The sequence below is a fragment of the Grampus griseus genome (genome assembly GCF_964374135.1).
Source record: "Grampus griseus genome assembly, chromosome: 7".
Taxonomy (NCBI): domain Eukaryota; kingdom Metazoa; phylum Chordata; class Mammalia; order Artiodactyla; family Delphinidae; genus Grampus; species Grampus griseus.
This window is the reverse complement of record NC_139001.1, coordinates 17206782-17225824: the sequence shown is the minus strand read 5'-3', so window position 1 is coordinate 17225824 and position 19043 is coordinate 17206782.

Sequence of the window (19043 nt, the reverse complement as noted above, 5' to 3'; positions counted from 1 at the left end):
ATTTTAGATGGAGATACTGACTATTATATTTAAGATTTAGTTAATTTGAAGTTAAATACTTAATTGCCTAGAACAGAAAATTGAATAAGTATCTAAAATTAATATTTAATAAATCAATGTAATACATAGAATAAATATCTAAGAGAAAATATATTTATTAAATTCACTGATGTATTAAAATTATGATATCATACAAAGAAATTTCTATGATACTGAGAAATTTAGATTTCTTTTTAAACCACGCTGTCCAAATTCTAAAGCAATTCTGGCGTTTGTGGCTGACAAATCGTTAAAGTTTATCAGAGAAATAAATTTAGGCCAGAATTTTGTCCATCAAACAAAATGTCTGTGACATTTTAACATATGACCAGGAAGCTGGCCAAGTTTGATTTTTTTTTCATATTTTTTTCTTGTCTTGGAAGAAGTTTCTAGAATCTTTGTCCAAGTTTGTTTTTTGAAAAATGATATTTATTTGGAAAAAAAGAAAATGAAAACTATTCTATATTTAAAGGATGTAAATCAATCAATTCCAAATAATTTTTAAGATTAAAAGAGAAAGGAATGATGGGCTACACTCATCCCAAAACATTTTTTTTATGTGGTATGTTTTTACTATTTCTGCCAAAGGTAAAGTTAGAGAACTGACAATGACAGCTGTAGGTCATGATAAGGGGAAGGTCAATTGCTTGTCTAGACACTGTCTTTGATAACAATAAGCATTTTCAGATAGCCAGGGAAAGCATATCCCTTTCAGAAAAGTAACAGGATAGGCGATGAGTTCTTACATTACCAATAATTGGCCCTAGAATTAAAAGTAGAAAAAAATTTCCCTTCCCTAACTGGCTTATGCATCAAACTAGATACCACCTGCTCTTTCATAAATGAAATTCAGGGAAAGGAGAATAATTCTGGCTTTAATGAAGATGATGCATTGTTAGAAACTATATGAATATGTTTCATATTCGTTATCATATAACTTGTGAATTTTTATAATGACCTCTTTTACGTTATATGACTCCATATGGATTAAACAGTATTTATTCACACTCAGTTTTATTTCTTGGTCCTTAACATCCTCCTTTCATTCTTGGTTATTCTGATTTCTTATGGAATTTGCTGTCATTTATTTGTTTCTATTTACACTTTTACTATCAAGGATGTATATATGCATACATACATTTAAAAAAACTATTTCTCTCCCTTTCAGTTGCTCCTTATTGCAAAGGTGAACTTTCCTGGTAGTGAGTAGAATTCAGCCTGCAACAGCATGCTGGAGCTGGCTGAATTTTAAACTTCATCAGGTTACACTGCAAAAATATCATGACAAAAGAGTGTGTTTCATCTCGTCTTTTGATGAGCACAGCACAAAGTAGAAATGTTCCCTTTTAACACTGACTGCCAAATTTCTAAAGTGGCGCCCTAACTGTACCCTTGCAACATGAAGCCTTGTCCATTTGCACATCAGTGGAGATTCTGTAGCACACTGGACGGTGGGTGCTGTCAAATGAACTAGAGAGTGGGTAAATGGCTCTTTTTCTTTCTTTTCTTTCTTTTCTTTTTCCCCAACATTTTATGATGAAAAAAATTTAAACATACAGAAAAGTTTGAAAGAATTTTTCAGTGAACACCTGAATACCATCCACCTAGATTCTACCATTACCATTTTACTACGTTTTCTTTATCACATATCTATCCCTCTATGTATTTCTCTATCTATACATCAATCCATCTTATTTTTGTGATGCGTTTCAAAGTGAATTGCAGTCCTCTTCCCCGAAATACTTCAGCTGCTATAATGATTTAATGGCTTAATGCTATAATGGTGATGAAGAAAATGGATATATTTCTCCCAACCAACTTTGAAAGAGCAATTTTAGAGAGAGGAAAAAAGGTAGAGGAAGTTATTTTCCAGGAACAAAGATATGAAGAAAAATAAGTTTTGAGACAGCACGCAGTGTCATTTTATAGAATGCTGTCCCAGTCCTGCTGGAATTTAAATCAAGATGCCTTTTTTTTCCCCTCTGTAGCAAGAAAGAATTGTTCATCATCAGATATATGTGACACTCTTTAGAATCAGCAGCACATTGGTATTAACTTGATACCAAGTGATGCTTAAAATATGAGAATTGCTAGTGGATTTTGTTTTTATATCACTAAGCAGTTATAGGACAGTTTTGTTCATACATGCTGTTGAAACCAAATAGTGTAGTCGGGATGACCTGAGCTTAGAATGAGATAAAAGTCATCTTTTCATTAGACCATTGGTTTGCTAAAATGAGGAGCATTAAACATGTAACAAAGTTAGGGCTTCCCTGGTGGCGCAGTGGTTGAGAGTCCGCCTGCCGATGCAGGGGACACGGGTTCGTGCCCTGGTCCGGGAAGATCCCACGTGCCGGGGAGTGGCTGGGCCCGTGAGCCATGGCCGCTGAGCCGGTGCGTCCGGAGCCTGTGCTCCGCATTGGGAGAGGCCACAACAATGAGAGGCCCTCGTACCACAAAAAAAAAAAAAAAAAAAAAAAGCATGTAACAAAGTTACTGAGAGATTGGCTCATATCTGTATATTACTATGTTGCTCTTAAGCTGTGTAATGACTTACCCTTATTTGGTAGGAGATGGTTATGAAAGTTATCAAGGAAGGTTGGAATGTGGAAAGGAGTGAAACAAGGAGTTCTGAACAGGAGATGCTAGAATAACGCATGTAACAGGAATCCTTAAATTGAAAACAAAAACAAATTATATGGAGCTGTCCTCAATCTGCCATATACATGGAATGGGAGATGATTTAACTTTAGGATGCTTATGTTTCAGTGATGGAGGAATTGACACCACAGGGCAAGACAGTGCATAATGTAAAATGATTGTAATGTGCAACCTCTGTAGCAAAGTGAAGTCGACACACTCCTATTACCTGGAGGTGGAGGATGATTGCAGCAACCATGGACACATCAGAGAGGCTGATCCAAGGGTGAGTTAAAGGAGGAAGACTCAAAATTCCACCAAGGTAAGACAAAAAGCAAGAAGATTTCAGAAGGTAATAAAGAAGGGAAAAGTGATTGTGATAGTTGAAGGTAGGCAGGGAAAAAAGACTGCTGAGAGAGGAGATAGAAAGGGTGAGAGATATGCACCCTTTTACCATGAAACACTATGCGATTTGGTCTGCATTATTGAAGACCGCGATCCTTTCTTTTGCCCAGAAATTTCCACATGTACCTATTTATTGTTGAATAGATCAGATCTCATATCCTCCAGTCAATGTTCCTTAGTTCTTCCATCCATATAAATCTTATTGTGTCTAGTGATAAACTACATCCCACCACATCCCAGCAGGGGAAGCTCACACAGAGGGCCATCTGGAGAGAAGAGAAAGGGCAGTGCTAATCTATTATAGACTATTCTGGTTAAACAGAGAAACATCACAGAAGGAGAGATCAAGAGGAGTGTCACTCTTCTAACTCTATAGAAAGACTGATTCACCTAAGTTCACAAAGCAAATTAACTGAAATATATATATTATATATGTAATATTCCTTTTTATGGGCAAACTATATTATATATAATATGCTTTTATTTTCCAGGCTAATCCAAAGACTTGATTTGTAATTACTGTGGATGTCCTTGGTTAACCAACATTTTCATTAAAAAAAAAATCCCAAGATTTCAAAATACCCATAAATTCTAGTACCATACCTTTACTTTCCCCATATTGTTTCAGTTTCAAACATTCTACAGTCCTGATGACAGACCACGGCAGAGGAGAAGCCTGCCCACTCAGCACGCTCAGGTTGTAAGATGTTCATGGCAATTTGCAGAGTGATACTAGACAAATACATTCAGTCCCTTCTGCCCTCTCTCTTTCTTTTAAATATAGTAGTACACATATAACTTTTTAATAGAGGCAATTTAGAGAATTAAGGAATTAGTTAATTTTGGTAAGTTTCCTCAAAATTTCTGTGAGAAGGAAAAGACTGTCACTTGGGAATTTCTGGAAGTTTCCTCAGGGATCCCTAACATAATAAGTTCTGTTTTGCCACCCAAGGACCACCTCCCCCCTCCTCAACTGTCTTGTGTTCCTCTTTTTCTACTCTCCCCAACACATGTTAACTCCTTGCTTATCAAATATTTTCTACTTTTTATTAAGAAAAGGTTTTAATTTTATTACTTGAGAATGCACTTCTTCTCCTTTGTTCTTTTTCCCAAAACAAAAGTCAAACAAAAGTCCCAAAACAAAAGTATAAGGTAATCTACTTTATAGTCACCTTTGCTGGAACCCATCTATTGTCTACTTGATACTGGAAGAAATCTGAATTTTAGCAAAAGCATAGTTTAAAATAGGTACAATCAATACATAGTAAATGTAGCCCCCAGAGATTTTGAGAACAAAAAAATTTCCTACATTATGCATGCTAAAAGAAAAAAAAAAAGATTCCTTTGAATACCCAGAGAAAGGGATTAATGAGGTAAATTAGATTCAGAAGTTTTCTATTGGGTCTTTGCCAAAAGAGGGTCGTCCATATAAATGTATCTTTATTTTCCAATCATAAATGGGATTTTCATATTTATGTTAACAAAGGTCACAGCATTGTGTATAAGGTAAAGACGCCATAAAGTAAATTATAGGATACATTTTAAGAAATACTAAGTGATTGGTAAACACAGATTTTTTCCTTTGCTCTGTGTTTTTCATAGTTTATACATAATTTATTCATTCATCCATCCTTCCATTCATCTGTCCATCTGTCCGGCTGGCCATTCATCCATTCATTTGCCTAATATATAATAAATCTGAGGCAGATGCTAATATTATAAAGAGGAGTGAGACATCCCCTGCCCTGATTCCATAGTATAATAAAATTCCCTATCTCTCAGCTTAGGGTTTATTCACAGAGCTCATATAGGGAGGTCCCCAAAGCCAGAGGAAAACATGGCTCTTCTTTCTGGGGCTTCAATCTCTCTCTAAGGCTAAGCTTATCAGGAAAATTAATTTATAGGTCATTTAAATATTTTATATATAAAACAAATAGATATTTTTATGAAATGGAGACAAATTTTGTGTAGATTTAAAAACGTTTGTATCAAGAAAGAACCTGACATGTTATGATTCTGGAGAAGGAATGGCAGTTTGGGTCAAACTCCCAGAAGGAAGCAGAAGGTATAGGTGCAATGGAGAAGGTTGTGGGGAATGATGCTCCCTGGGCAGGTGAAGGCAGCCTGGGAAGGGCCACAAATGCTATGCTGATGAATTTGAACTTTATCCCCAAGGCTCCAGGAAGTCACTACTACGTAGTGAAACTCCTAGAAGAGTTTCACTCTTCTGGTAAGCTGATATCAGGCATTGTCTGAAGCTTGCTAAGGCAGCAGAATAAACTAAATATTGTGCTATAGTCTGTGAGTCAGAAAACCTCCCTTCTGTTTCCACTAACCATTAACCATGTGAGTGCACTTGTGCAAACACCTTGGCCTGCCTGAGACTCGGTCCTCTATCTACCACAGTGGGAGAAACCACTTGCCCTTCTGTCCCCACAGAGTCATTTTGTGTCCCAGGGGAAATGTGCCCATGAAAACCCTGGGTAAATAGTGATGCACTGCACAATACGTGGAATGCTTATTAAAATGAGTCACCTCGACTGTGGAGGAAAATCACTCAATAAATATTTTTGTTAACTTTTTATAAGTGACTTTGCAAATCCTGCTTTTTTTTTAAAACTCACATAGCAGTCCTTAGTCAGAGAATTAAGGGTTCATGTCCCTTCAAGGTTGTTATTTTTCTCTTCTTTTACAGCATCTAAGCACAGTCTCCGGTGCAATAATTCAGTTGGAGCTCAATGAACTTCTCTTGCGTTACTCTGTGCCTATGGCTAGGTGCTCCACATCTAGCCCTGTTCATTTCCTACCCAAACAAGTACAGCCACCTTCTCTCCCTTTTTCTTGTTTCTCCATGTCCAAAGTGATACTTTGATCCTTAGCCCACTCTTTGGACTTGAGACTATTTAGATTTTTCTACAAAGCCATTTTTTGGGGGGTGTTCCTGGCCACTGTTCTCTTAGTATCGTTTCACCCCATCCCCTGATCTCATGGCAGGTAAATTCAACTCAAGGTTCTTCCCTTTTATCATTATTTGTTCATTCATTTATTCAGACACCAAGCATTAAACGTGTTCTTACATTGTAGAGCACTAGACTCTGGGAAAATAATGGGAAATTAAAACTTTTTGTCCCTGACTTGAAGGAGCTCCTGAAGGGGTGGAATAAACAAACCTGTAGGACTATGTGTAAAATGATGCAGGAGGACTGGAATAAAGATATGAACAAAGAGTTTTAGAAATTCTACAGGCACTGAGTGACTCTGCCTGGAAGTATCTGGTCTGGCTTCGCAACAGAGGAGGCATTAAAGAATCTTAAAGAATAAAACTCATTTGTTTATTTATTCATCTAGTTATTTGTACTCCATTCCCAAAACGATTTCAGATGGATCTCAAAATTACAGGCAATCCTTAAAACAGTTAGTGAGGAAATCAGGATATTGAAAAAAATAGAAGAAGAAAATAAAATGAAAGCATGTGAGATTAGTCCACAAAAAGAGTAAAGTCCTTGCACTTAGGGTCATAGATTTGGCTCTGAGATAAATCAGAGAAGAGACGTCTTGTGAAATGAATCAGAGTGTGATTAAGACAAACACAAACCAGCTCTCGGGAGACCTCATCAATCGCTGGTACTGGGAGACATTCCCTTGGTGCCCACATGAGGGGAATCCTTGTGAAACATGACAAAGAAGACTGTTGAACAACATTGCTACAGTCAACAGAATAGCAAGCTTCATGGGTTTGATCTCACAACATTTCTTAATGGGGGCCTATGGCGTAATATCCATGCCAAGTTCAGTAAAAGCAATTCCATGTGGTCAAGTATACAACTGAGAACAATAACTGCAATTTTGCCAGGTGGGGTTGGCATGTGGAGCTGAAGAAACAAGATGAACAATAGCAGAAAATTGTGAAAGTGCCTGGAGTGGCCGTGGAACTATGCAGAGATTGGCATGGCTGTAGCACAGGGTGTGTCTGGGAGCTTCACTTTCCATTAGGATGAAATCCAAACTCCTTAGCACGGCAGACAAGGACTTTGATGAGCTGGTTGCCTGTCTGCATTTCCGGACAAGCATTGCCATGCCTCATCTCCACCCTTGAACCATAAGAGTCAATCATTCTGAGCTTTTGTTATTTTCCGTTTACTAGATATACCAATGCTCTTTCCTGTCTACATACCTTTGTTCAGGTGATTCCCTCAGCCTGGAAGGCTATAACCCACCACACACCAATCTCTATCTACAAGTCTCTTTCTCTTCCTTTTTCAAAGGTCAGCATCTCCCATCAGCTCTGCAAAAAACCTCCCAGGCTGAGCCCATCACTCCTCTTCTGGACTCCATGAGGCCTTTTGCCTCCCTCCTTCATGCCCCTCATTAGCTTTGTAATTCTATTTGGATATCTTTGCTGGTCAGCAATAAAATGACAAAATTCTCTCTTGTTCATTTTTATTTCTTTACCACCTGGCAGAGCACCCTACCTAAATAGGTATTCAATAAATATTTATTGAAGGAAAGAAGGAAGGTGACTGGGGTGATAGGCAGGAGATGATACTGGAGTAATTGGCTGGGAAAAGTTTCAAAAGACCTCACATCCATGCTAAGGATTGTGGACTTTATTTTATAAGAACTGGAGAACCGTTGAAGGTATTCACATGAAGGGGTTAATGCGGCAAGTCCTTCATGTACGCAGCAACATTTAGGAAGGATTACCAGCAGCACTGTGTGGGTAGATCTGCAGGGACAGCCAGACCAGTTGATGCTTATTGCACTTGTCCTGGAAGTGAATTAATATAACTCAGAGCTGAGACAGGGCAATGAGTATGAGGAAACAATGGAGGTTAAATCATCAAGACTGTGGCCAGTTTTTTTTTTTCTGAAATTGCTTTAAAGACACTGATTGACATATACTTCATCAGTTCACCAAGTTCTTTCCTGGCCGTTGGTTATTATTTTTTAATTGGGATATAATATACATAAATAGCATCAATATTAAATACACAAGTCCAGAAATTTTATAATTTTATATATTTATGTAACTATCACTCTGATCCAGAAATGGCACATTTCTAACATATCAGAGGGCTGTTCATGTCCTCTCATATCACTCCCCAAAGGTAGCTGCTATTTTGATTTTTATCACCACTGATTAATTTTGTCTGTTAGTTAACTTTATTTAAATGGAATTTACAGTGTTTACTCCTTTGTGTCTACGCTCTGTATTGCTACATGTGATTATAGACCATTCTTTTTCACTGATGCTTAGTATTCCATTTTATGAATACATCAAAAGCTATTATGGGACTCATGGGTAGGTAATTAAAATAATCATGGTATACCATCCTGTTTCAGAGGCTCCTAAATTTCTTTTAGTTGAAATATGCATTGTGGATATTGCTCAGTTTTTACTGTTTTCTTGGTCATTATTTCCTTAACGTGACATCCTGCAAATGGAAGAACTGTTGTTTGACCAGGTTTTGTGTCCTTTGAAGGATGACTCATGACTGACTCATGATTGAGAGCAGATGTCACTTCTCCTTGCCTTTGCCCTTAAGGATCACTTTAATCTCCATTCTATCAAATGCATTTAGCTCTTCTTATTCCTTGTAAATGCTAGTAATATTTACCTAATATGTAGATTGGTTTGATATTAGTCAATTTGTCATCATATCCTCTAGAAGTATACTGTTACTGTTTTCTTTGCTTAGAAGATTCTGGGTAGGGACCCTATTATTTGTCATCTACTCAATGCCAAAACAACTATTGTCTGAGGGAAAAATGAAATCAGCCAGTTGACTATCTGATACCAAAACAACTGGTTTGACTCCTGTAAAAATATTGACAGTTTCTGTTTTGCTTGTTTGTTTTAGAGAGAAGCTCACTATGAAGGCAACTAATTTTTCCACATTATGTTAGATAAAGGGGGAAAATGATGATGAACAATGAAAATTGGTTAAATTGGTTAAATCTGGATACCTTTTCCTATATCCCTTAATTTTGGGCTCTAATCTGACTTCTAAGAAATAAAATCGAATGAATTGTGAGGCTAAGGAAGTCATTCAGCTCTCTCCACTGAACAACAGACTCTTCTCTCCAAATGCCAACTGCTCATCTACACTTGGATATACTGTAGGACATAAAAATTCAACTGCTCAAAAACAAGTTGTTCTTTTTATTCTAAACTCATCCTATCTCTGTTAACCCCTTCTTGGTGACTAACAATAGTCAGTCGTATAAACTAGAGAGTCCTCTCTGCTACACCCTCCCCAGCCACGTCACCATTTTGAATCCGTCACTCAGTTCCATGGTCCTGACTCTCTTTTCTGCTCTCTTGTCTCTACTTCCTCTTCTACTGTCGTAACTCAGGCCCTTAGTATTATTCTCCTGGATTATCTCCTTTTGATTCATTTCCAACAACCATCCTGTCCCACTCTATCCACCCTTTTTCTCAAAGTAATTTTTAAAAAATTCACATTAAACAACAGCACTTCCTCTTTAAAATTGTTCACTGTCTTCCTGAAGCTTTCAGGGAGCATGTAATTCTCTTTTGTTTGCATGTAAGATCTCATTGCATGAGGTAGCCCTAGCTTGGGGTTCCAGGTTCAGCCTCACCTCTTCCTGACAGGTGTTTGTCACTTCAATAATAACGAACTTCCTCAAAGGCATCATGCAGTTGCTCTTGGTGTGATTGTGTTTTATTTTCCCTTTTAATACTTATACAACTTATATATGAATGCATTTCATTCTGCAAGATCTGAGCATACTAAACTAAGGCAAAGCATAATACGTAAAGTCCTACTTCTTTCCACTCCTTCTCCCCAATGCCATGTTGTTTCAAATCTCTGCCTTTACACCTACTCTCCTCTTTCTCAAGGAGACCATGCTTCCATATTTTCTAGAAAATTCCATCTCATTCTTCAATTCTCAGGTAGAACATTGGCTGCTCTGAGAAGCCTCCTCTGATCCTTTTCTCTAAAATAGAAACACCTCTTTGGGCTTGCATTTTAACCTGTGTAATCCTGATTAGTTGCATTTGCACTTATCCTGTAATTTTTGATCTCCTTGTCCTTCTCCCCAGCTAGAGGGTAGGCTCCTTAAAAAAGGGAAAGTTGTCTTACTTGACTTTGTGCCATCAAATAATGCTCAGTAAATATTTGTTGAAAGAATGAATGAGAAAACTTTTTAACTTGTCATAGGGTCCATTTGAAATATGAGGCAGGAAGTAGCCACAGAGGAAAGGACTTCTGAGTAATGGAAGACAATCTTTTCTGCACTGGTAAGCTCAGAACATTCTCCTTCTAACACAAAGTCGTAATGGTATAAAAACCTCTCCCACTGCAGAACAGAAGGCATTCACAGGGATTTAAAGAATGCCAGGCAACTGTGGCTCTTCTGTGTAGATTAATGAACTAACAATTTGGAAAAGAATTAGGAAAAATAGATTCTTTCATTATAGGTGTGATGACTTCTATGTAGCTCATGTATCAAAGTTTAAACTCCAAGGCTTACATATGAAGAGTCTGAGGCATCTCTACAATTAATCACATTAAATACCAGGTGCTATCAGTCTGGCTTGGACTGTCCTGGGACACTGAGGATCAGAGTCATCAGGAGATGAAAAGGAAAAACATCTAGGGGCAGGTTGAAATGACATCCTGAGAACTGTCTATGGGTTTTAACAACACCCTTAAATCACTATGGAAAGAGTGCAATCAGGACATGATCACTTCTGAATAGTCTTTGTAAACTGCTCTACTTATTTATGTTTAAGTTGACTTAGTTATATGTGTAGAAGTTATTCCAGAGTGTAAAGTTATTCTTTTCAAATAATACTTTGTTTGTTCTCTTAAGTTAATGAAATCCTATGGTATTATTGGAGTGGTACCTGAAGGAAATATGTATGAATCATATTGTCTTGCGTTGCTGGTAACCTGATCAGGTAAGAGCAACCAAGTGGTCCCAATATAGGCCTGTTCCGTGCCTACACAGTATATGGTTAAAATTTTTAAATTATGTTAATAAGATGCTCTCTATGTTACTAAATGACAACAATAAATGGTCTTTCATTTTCAAGATGTATTATTTCCCTAACTGAACTAAATAAGCTAATTGTATATAATATATTAGTATATTATAATAGCATTAAAAAGAAAAAGAAAACAGAGTGCAGAAACAAAAAGTTCTGGGAAGAAGTGATGACAATTGTATGGATTGTATTAAAACCGGGGCCAGGACTGGAGAAGCATCAAGCAAGCTTGGAGCAAGGCGAAAATGATATTTTGTGAACAAGTCAGAACCACAGAAGTTTCCATAGAGTCCTAAATATAGAATAATGACTATTAAGGAAAGATAAATATCAAGAGATCAATGAAAGTGAGAGAATTTAAAGAGGGAATTTGGGTCTTGCACCCATACAGTTGGTTTCCCTGAGGTTGCTAATAAAAAAAAAAAAACAAGCTAATGCACTGAAAAGTAAATAAAAGTTAATTAATTGTAATACAAATATATTGAAAAGATGAAATTATTGGCATGAAATACAGATAATGTAGCTGATTAACCTATGTTAATGCAAAACCTTGTGAAAATGGAGGTCTTTAAAACTGCCTTGGGTTTTCTGAGTGAAAGAAGTAGTCTCTGTTTACCTTCTCTATTTCCTTCCCTTTTAGGCTGAGCTTAAATTGCCACCATATTCCTTTGATTTCAACAGGCCCAGGGAAATGATTTTGCTCAGATTCATCAGGGACTCCCTCTCCTCACCACTTGGCCTCTCTGGGGTTTTGGACACAGCTGACCATTTTCAACTTGAAAATTTCTCTTCACTTGACTTATCTGAGGTCATTCCTTGGTGGTTTTCTTCATAGCTCTCAAACTACGTATTTCCAGGCTCTCTTACCAACTTCTTTGCCTCAGAGTAGCCCTTTTATATTTTTTATGTCTCCTACAGTCCTTTTCAGCTCTCTTCCACTGCCTCCTGCAAGGTGTCTGAGACTTAGCCACTTCCAAGAGTAACCATAGATTTTCCTGTTTTCTATTCTAGCATATGCTTTTCTGCCTACATATCAGATTCTCTACATTGCCTTCTTGAAATGAAAGCATTTTCTCCAGCCCCAATCCTTCTCTTTCTCATTTATTTCCTATCAGAAATAGCTCCACAGTCCACACAGTTGATCAAGGAAGCCAACACGTGGTCATCTTTGCCGCTTCCTTTTCTTTCACCTGCCAAACCAAAACAATCACCTAGTTCTGTCAGCACCACATTCTAAGGTTTTGTTTTAAGATAGGTCTCCTCCCCTTTATCTCCCTTGCTAATGTTTTAGCTCAGACTTGCAGTCTCTCTCACCTGCACTAGTTTCTGCAGGTCAGTCAGAATCACCACCTCCTTTGCGATTTTCTTGTCTTCCGTCCCTCCTCTATCCATTCATCCTCCATGTTTTGTCCAGAGTAATTTTGCAGAAATGCAACTCGATCACGTCACTCCCCAGATTTAAAAACTTAAATGGATCCCAGTCACTCTGTGTGTTAAAATCCGAATCATTCAGCTGAGCAAAAACGAAAACAAAGAACAACCACCACCATTCACCTTTAATTTTCCCCATGCCCACCTTACTGCACAGGTGACTCCTTCCTCTCCCACCCCCACTGCCTCAGCATATTCTTTGTCTTGTATTTCCCTCTCTGTCTTCTTGCTTTTCCACCCATTCTGTGGCTGGTGAGGTCTTCCTCTTCCTCTAAGATACAATTCAAGTGTTTTCCCCTTTAAGAAAACTTTCCTGTGGGTTACTCTTATCTTGGCTGTCTCATGATCTTGTGCACATGCTCCTACCATCACCGCACTTACAAGACAGATGGTATTGTGACCATCTGTTTATCCACCCATTTTTCCCATTAGGCAGAGATCTTAACGTTTTTTTCAGATGTGACACATTTCACAGATGACATTCAATAGTGCAACACATTCCCACTGGTATCCCCAATGAGGTGGCTATAACGCCACCATTTTTTTTTCTCCCAGTCAAGAAAGAATATTATAATAAGAGTGAGAGTGGCAGACGATACTGACCTTGGGTCTGTGGGTACACACACACATATATATGAATTTATTTATATTTCAAAAGACATGTAGAACTCTCATACTCGAGTTAGACTGTCCAGGTTTGCATCCTGTTTGTTTCACTTACTGCCCAAAGCCCCAGATGAATTATTTAACCCTTATAAGGCCCAGTTTCTTTCTCTGTAAAACAAGAATTATAATAGTAAAAAGGACTTTGGGGTAGATTTTAAAAAGCCCTAAATGACCTAATTCATGTAACTCGCTTAGTATGGTAGTGGGTACCTAAAGTGTTCCTAGTAAATCTTAGATATTTTTATTATTATTGTTACTACCATTTGATATGAATTGATTGATTTCTCCTCCAGTGGAACATAGTAACTCACTCTTATTTTCTTGCTACAGAATCTGACTTCACATGAGTACTTTTGTGAAGAGACAGAAATAGTTATCCTGAGACTTCTGTGAACTTCAGTTACCCATGAAATTGGAAAAATAATGCCCATAGCATTGGGCAAAATAGAAAAAATAACATCAAATACATATTGTTCATATAGTAGGCACTCAAGTGTTCCTTCCTTTCCTCTAGCCAAACCTGCCATTCAGGTGTAAAGGAGAGGGCAGAGCTCTTCAAATTTTCTGAGGCAGAACTGTGTATGGAGAATGATGATATCAGCCTTGTTCAGTTAAATAAAGAGAAAACCACTTCACCAGGAGAGGGTCCACCACCTTGAACACTGAAGAGAAAGAAACAATCCTGATGATTGGAAAGGAAATTCTTTAAGTGTGAATTGCTTCGAGTACAATATAAACCTTGTCAGTTATGGGATTCCAGCTGTTGTTTTATTGCCTTTAATTTCCCATTAGTTGTTCAATGTCTAGAAAAGGTATCCGGCCTCCAGGAGGGGAAGTTAAGGTCAGAACTGTTGTTCCTGTCTCTGCCAACGTTTTGAATAGTGTTTAAATGAAGCCATTCAAAAGATCCTCTTATACCTAATTCTTATAAGGAGTGTTTGTGACTAAAATAAGCTCTTTTGATGCTCTCTTGCCCTCTCCTGTCTCTCTTCCTCTACTCTCCTCCTACCACCACCAGGAAAAGAGATGCTGGTGTAATACAAAAGAGTCCTTATAATGTAGTACACTGAATGTAGCTGTTCCTTACCTGGGTGGGGAATGGCATGGAGTGTGTTGGCAGTGGAGGGTGGGCTTGATCATCTGATCTTACCTCTTCTGCTCCATGAATCAGATGCCTTATGAGTGTGCTTTGCCAAAAAGGAGAATGTTCCAGTTGGGTGCACTCTAGTTCTACCACTTACCCAGCAGATTACTGTGTATCTTGCTGGTGGAATTCACTTATGGATACTGTAACAGCAGAGTAAGATATTCCTTAATTGATCATTATGAAGACTACCAGTGTCTAGACTCATCCTAGCTGTAGTCAGGAGGATAATGAAAAGTAGCATCTAAGCTAAGCTAGGTATTTTTGGACTCATAGTTAAATACCCTTAATTTATATCATCACACTAATTCTCAGAGTACCAATGTGAGGCTTGTCATATTATTTCCATTTGCAATCAGGATTCAAAGATTCTGAGAAGTGGAGAGCATATAAACTTCAAGTGGAAGAGATAGAACTCGAACCCACATTTAATTAAATTTTTTAAATTCTGTGCTTTTGTCTTCATCTAACTTTTCCAAAAAGAGGAAGGTAGAATTTCTTATTTTTTTGAACCAAAGAATTTGCACTGCTGAGAAACTTGAGGCAGTAAGAGAAAAAGTTGTGCCCTGTCACTTCTTATGGGGCTAGGTCTTCAAATCTGAATTTACCACTACTTAGTGTATGTGTCCAGAGGCAGTCATCCCTGGAGCCTTGTAGGACTGAGCAAGGATTCCTTATTATTTGTACCTTCTAACAAAGACAGTAAGATTTCTATAGAAAAGACCAAGAAGACACTCTCTTCCTCGTGTTCCTGATTTTCAAATCTTCCTGTGGGGTTTCTGGGGTCAGGTAATGAAATACAGGTACATTCATTCCTCTGACCGCCAGATTGTGAAGGTTACAAACATTTGGTTAGAATATTCAGCACTTATAAATGCTAACCTTGTAATAGCAGCATTCTTATTATTCCAAACGCTGGCGTCAGGATTTCCTGGTCCTGAGTACTAATACAAGCCATATTTTTTCTGTTTAACCACAGACGCAATGATCACCTTAAAAGGCCCAAGGGTTAAATCAATTGCAGTAGAATGATAGAATGTATACATGAAAACACACAATAGCAGTTAATACCTGAAAGGCCAACTGAATTCCATGAAACATTTGTTTGAAGCTGTGGTTACAGAACAGTCACTCATCAGCTTCTGCTCATGGCCTGTATGTAGGAGAAGCAATCAACAACTATTAGTTGGGGCATATTGTTTTCTTTTAAGCAATATACAAATATTGTTGATTCTGTATATACTGCTCACCCTGACTTCACGCTACACGTTTCAACTATTTCCAGTTAATGGATTGATTATTATGGTGTTTTGTTTTTAATCTTGCAATTTATACTAATAACATTCTCATTATAAACTCATTCCCCAGCTGGGCTTTTTTAAAAAATAATATGCAAACAGTTACATTGTTGGCAATATTTTCTCCATACCATTACATAGCAGATATTAAAAGTCAAAATACTGCAGTTTTTCAGAGATTACTGTCACGTATGGCTCCCATAGCAGGGTCGAGGCAGATGGTGGTACAGAAGGGGTGGGAGAACTCGCTTCCCATGTTCTCAAAAAATAGAGCAAAGCAGGCATTACTCTGCCAAAGCCTTGTAATATTTGGCCCCAAATAAAGTTGGACCTTGTCCTTCTGTTTCTCCATCTTTTCCCCACCTTCTGTGTGGAGACCATGTCTGTCTCAGTCACAATGCTGTTATACAAACTCTGCCAATACAGGCATGTGGGCACGGCCCAGATCGTCGAATCAAGGCGTGGGAGGAACCAACATGGCGTTCTCTCTCTCCAAGCCAGAGCAGAAGTCAGCACCCCAGCACTGTGGCTTAAACATTTTTTCCCAAGATGGGTATTCTAAAATTCTCTTTATCAATAATCTTGGCTGATTGATGATCTCTCTGAAAATTTTCCCTTATATCTAACTGAAGGTCATGTCTACATGATAGGTAATTATTTAGTTATATAGCATTTAATTGATTCATCCAAGTAGTTGGCTCTTGTGGGCTAACCATCCCAAGAGATGGAATTTTAAGGGCATGATAAAACTGTTATCAGCTCTAAGAATGGATTTGCTTAAAATAAAATCTTCCGTCTTAATTATAGTCACTGATACCGTCATACCTATAATCAAGGCATAGCCATTCATGGAAGCAAACCTCATTGTGATCCTTACAATAGAAGTATGAATAGAAACTTTAATTTATAAATGTTTTAGTGACATTGTCCTTGCCACAGATATTAGCCTCTGTTTTGACTTTTGTTGACTGTATGATTTTGCTTCTTTTAAAGGACTCTAAAATATAACTTAAGGAAAAGTGATAGTTTGACATATTTCCACCAATTCTGTCATTTTAGAGAGAAAATTTGGGTAAGATGTGCAGGTTTTTATTCCTTTGAATAGAATTACAGAGTGATGGTAAAATGAAAAAAAACATGTTTAACACTTGCTTGGCAAAAATGTTGAAGTAGTGAAAAGTGCCTGATCCCAGTGCTTTTCCTTACTGAGTCCCTTTCCTTCTACATTTTTTTCCCTCTGCCCTTCAGTGATGTCATGCTTATTATGTATTTCATCCCTATTAAGAAATTCCTCTTAAGATGGTATCCACATCAAACTGGAGTTATACATTTTTCACTCAGCTTATTTTAAATCAAAGTCAATGTATCACCTCTCTTGAGAGAATTGCATTTTGTTCCTTATCTATAAATACTAAGAGAGAAGCTTTGAAAATTGATATAGAATCAGCAAACAAAGAGCTGTAATGAACTTTTAAAATGTCTGGTACATTCTTAAGATCCCTCCATTCATTTGTTTTCTCATTCTTTTTTTAAAATATTTTTGAATGTCTGTGCTCTGTGTGTTATAGTAGGTGTTAGGAATCAATAAGATACAGTTCCTCCTGAAAGTGACTTACCATAACAATCTAGTAAAGGAAGAAGTAAAAGAAATAATGTATTTGAAGTGAATAATTATAGGTGTAATTGTATTGCCTTTACAAGGGTGCAATGCAGATGAAAAAAAGAGAGAGAGGAATCTAGTATATCTGATGAAACAAGTCAGGCAAAGCTTCATGAAGGAAGTTCTATTTGAGCAGAGTGTTAAAAGAATTGTACATGCCTGCCAGGAAAGCAGAGTGGATAAGAGCATTCAAGGCAAAACAGTTGAGAGGATGGGGGAGAAAAGGATTTTAGACAGAGAAGAGACATGACCAGAATTGTTTTGTCAGCAGCAAGGTGAAAATAGATTGGATATAACAGGATTTGGAGCACAGAACATCAATGGTATGTACTTGAAACATCCTACACAACAGAGGCTGAAGGTAGTAACAATGGGAAAACTATGGGAGATTTGAGTAGATATAATCAACTGGATTTGGTCCTCAGTTGAATGTGGGGAATGAAGAATGGGGAATGAAGAAGCAGATTGGGAGAATTTCCATGTTTCTGATGAGGATGGTTGGCATTTCATTGAGACAGGGAACACAGTAGAGTGACAAAATCTGTGGGAAAAGATGAGCTAGCTGAGGGCGTGTTGAATTAGGGGTATGAGTGAGATATCCAGGGGAATTGCTTTGTAGACATTTGATTATATCTGGTGCTCAGGAGAAGGGCTGAGGCCAGAGGTACAAATGTGGGTCACCAGCACCAAAGGGCCAAGTTACTCCATCAGAGCGACTACCCAGCAAGCATTTGGAGAGTGAAAAGAGAAGAGTGCCAATGTTGGAACACTGCTGAATGCGGGCATTTAAGGAGAGAGAAGAGTTATCATTAGAGAAGACCAAGAAGAAATAGAGGTATGGAAGGAGAACTAAGGGTGGGGAAAGGGAGAGGAATTATGGAAGATAGCAGAGAGAGACTGTAACTTTTGAAATTGTTAAATAAGAGTTGCAATGACACCAGGAAATACTTATGTGGAAAGAGAGAAAGGGAAGTTGGAGAGAGAGAGAAAGAGAGAGAAAAAAGGAGAAGAAGGAGGAGGCAGGAGAAGAAACACAGCAAAAAGGTTTTCTTCTTTATTGACTTTTTTCAGTGAAAAATCAGGCTGGATGCATATGTTGAAGTGACAATGACAGGAAACGGCTGCATGAGCAAGGATAGACTGGAAGGAACACATTCACATTTGGATTTGGGACCTGATGTGTGTGAAAGAGTGTCAGAAGATGAAATCAGCATCCAGGCCATGCTTAGGAGGTTGAACTTTATCTCAAAGGCAACATCAAAGCATTTTAAGCATGGCAGAGATAATTTCAGTGTTGTGTTTTTGAAAGAATGTTCTGACAGCTGTGTGGAGGAAGGTTGGACAAAAGCCAGCCTATGGAAGGAGATCAGTCAAATGGTTGGCGAAATCCTGGCCAGGGAGGATGAGAACTTTCATGAGGGTATGTAAAGTGGGCACGAACCCCATGACTGCTCTCGGCCATTTTGTTATCTACCTTTGAGAGAGTGTTGCTCTTCTGTGGATCCTGGTGTTCCCAAAATAGCCATCATTGTGAGCAACGAACCGCTTGTCTAAGTTAGCTCAGAAGGTGGATACACTCTGTTGCAACTTTGTATGTTACCCTTGGCATTCAACAGGACAGTGTTTCTATTCTCCCCTTCCCCATGGCCACAGCTCCAGTCTTGAAGGAGGACTGTGGTTTCAGAGACAGTAGTTTGCTCCCCAGGTAGTGCTTCTCACCTGAACCCTATGAATGGCACTCCC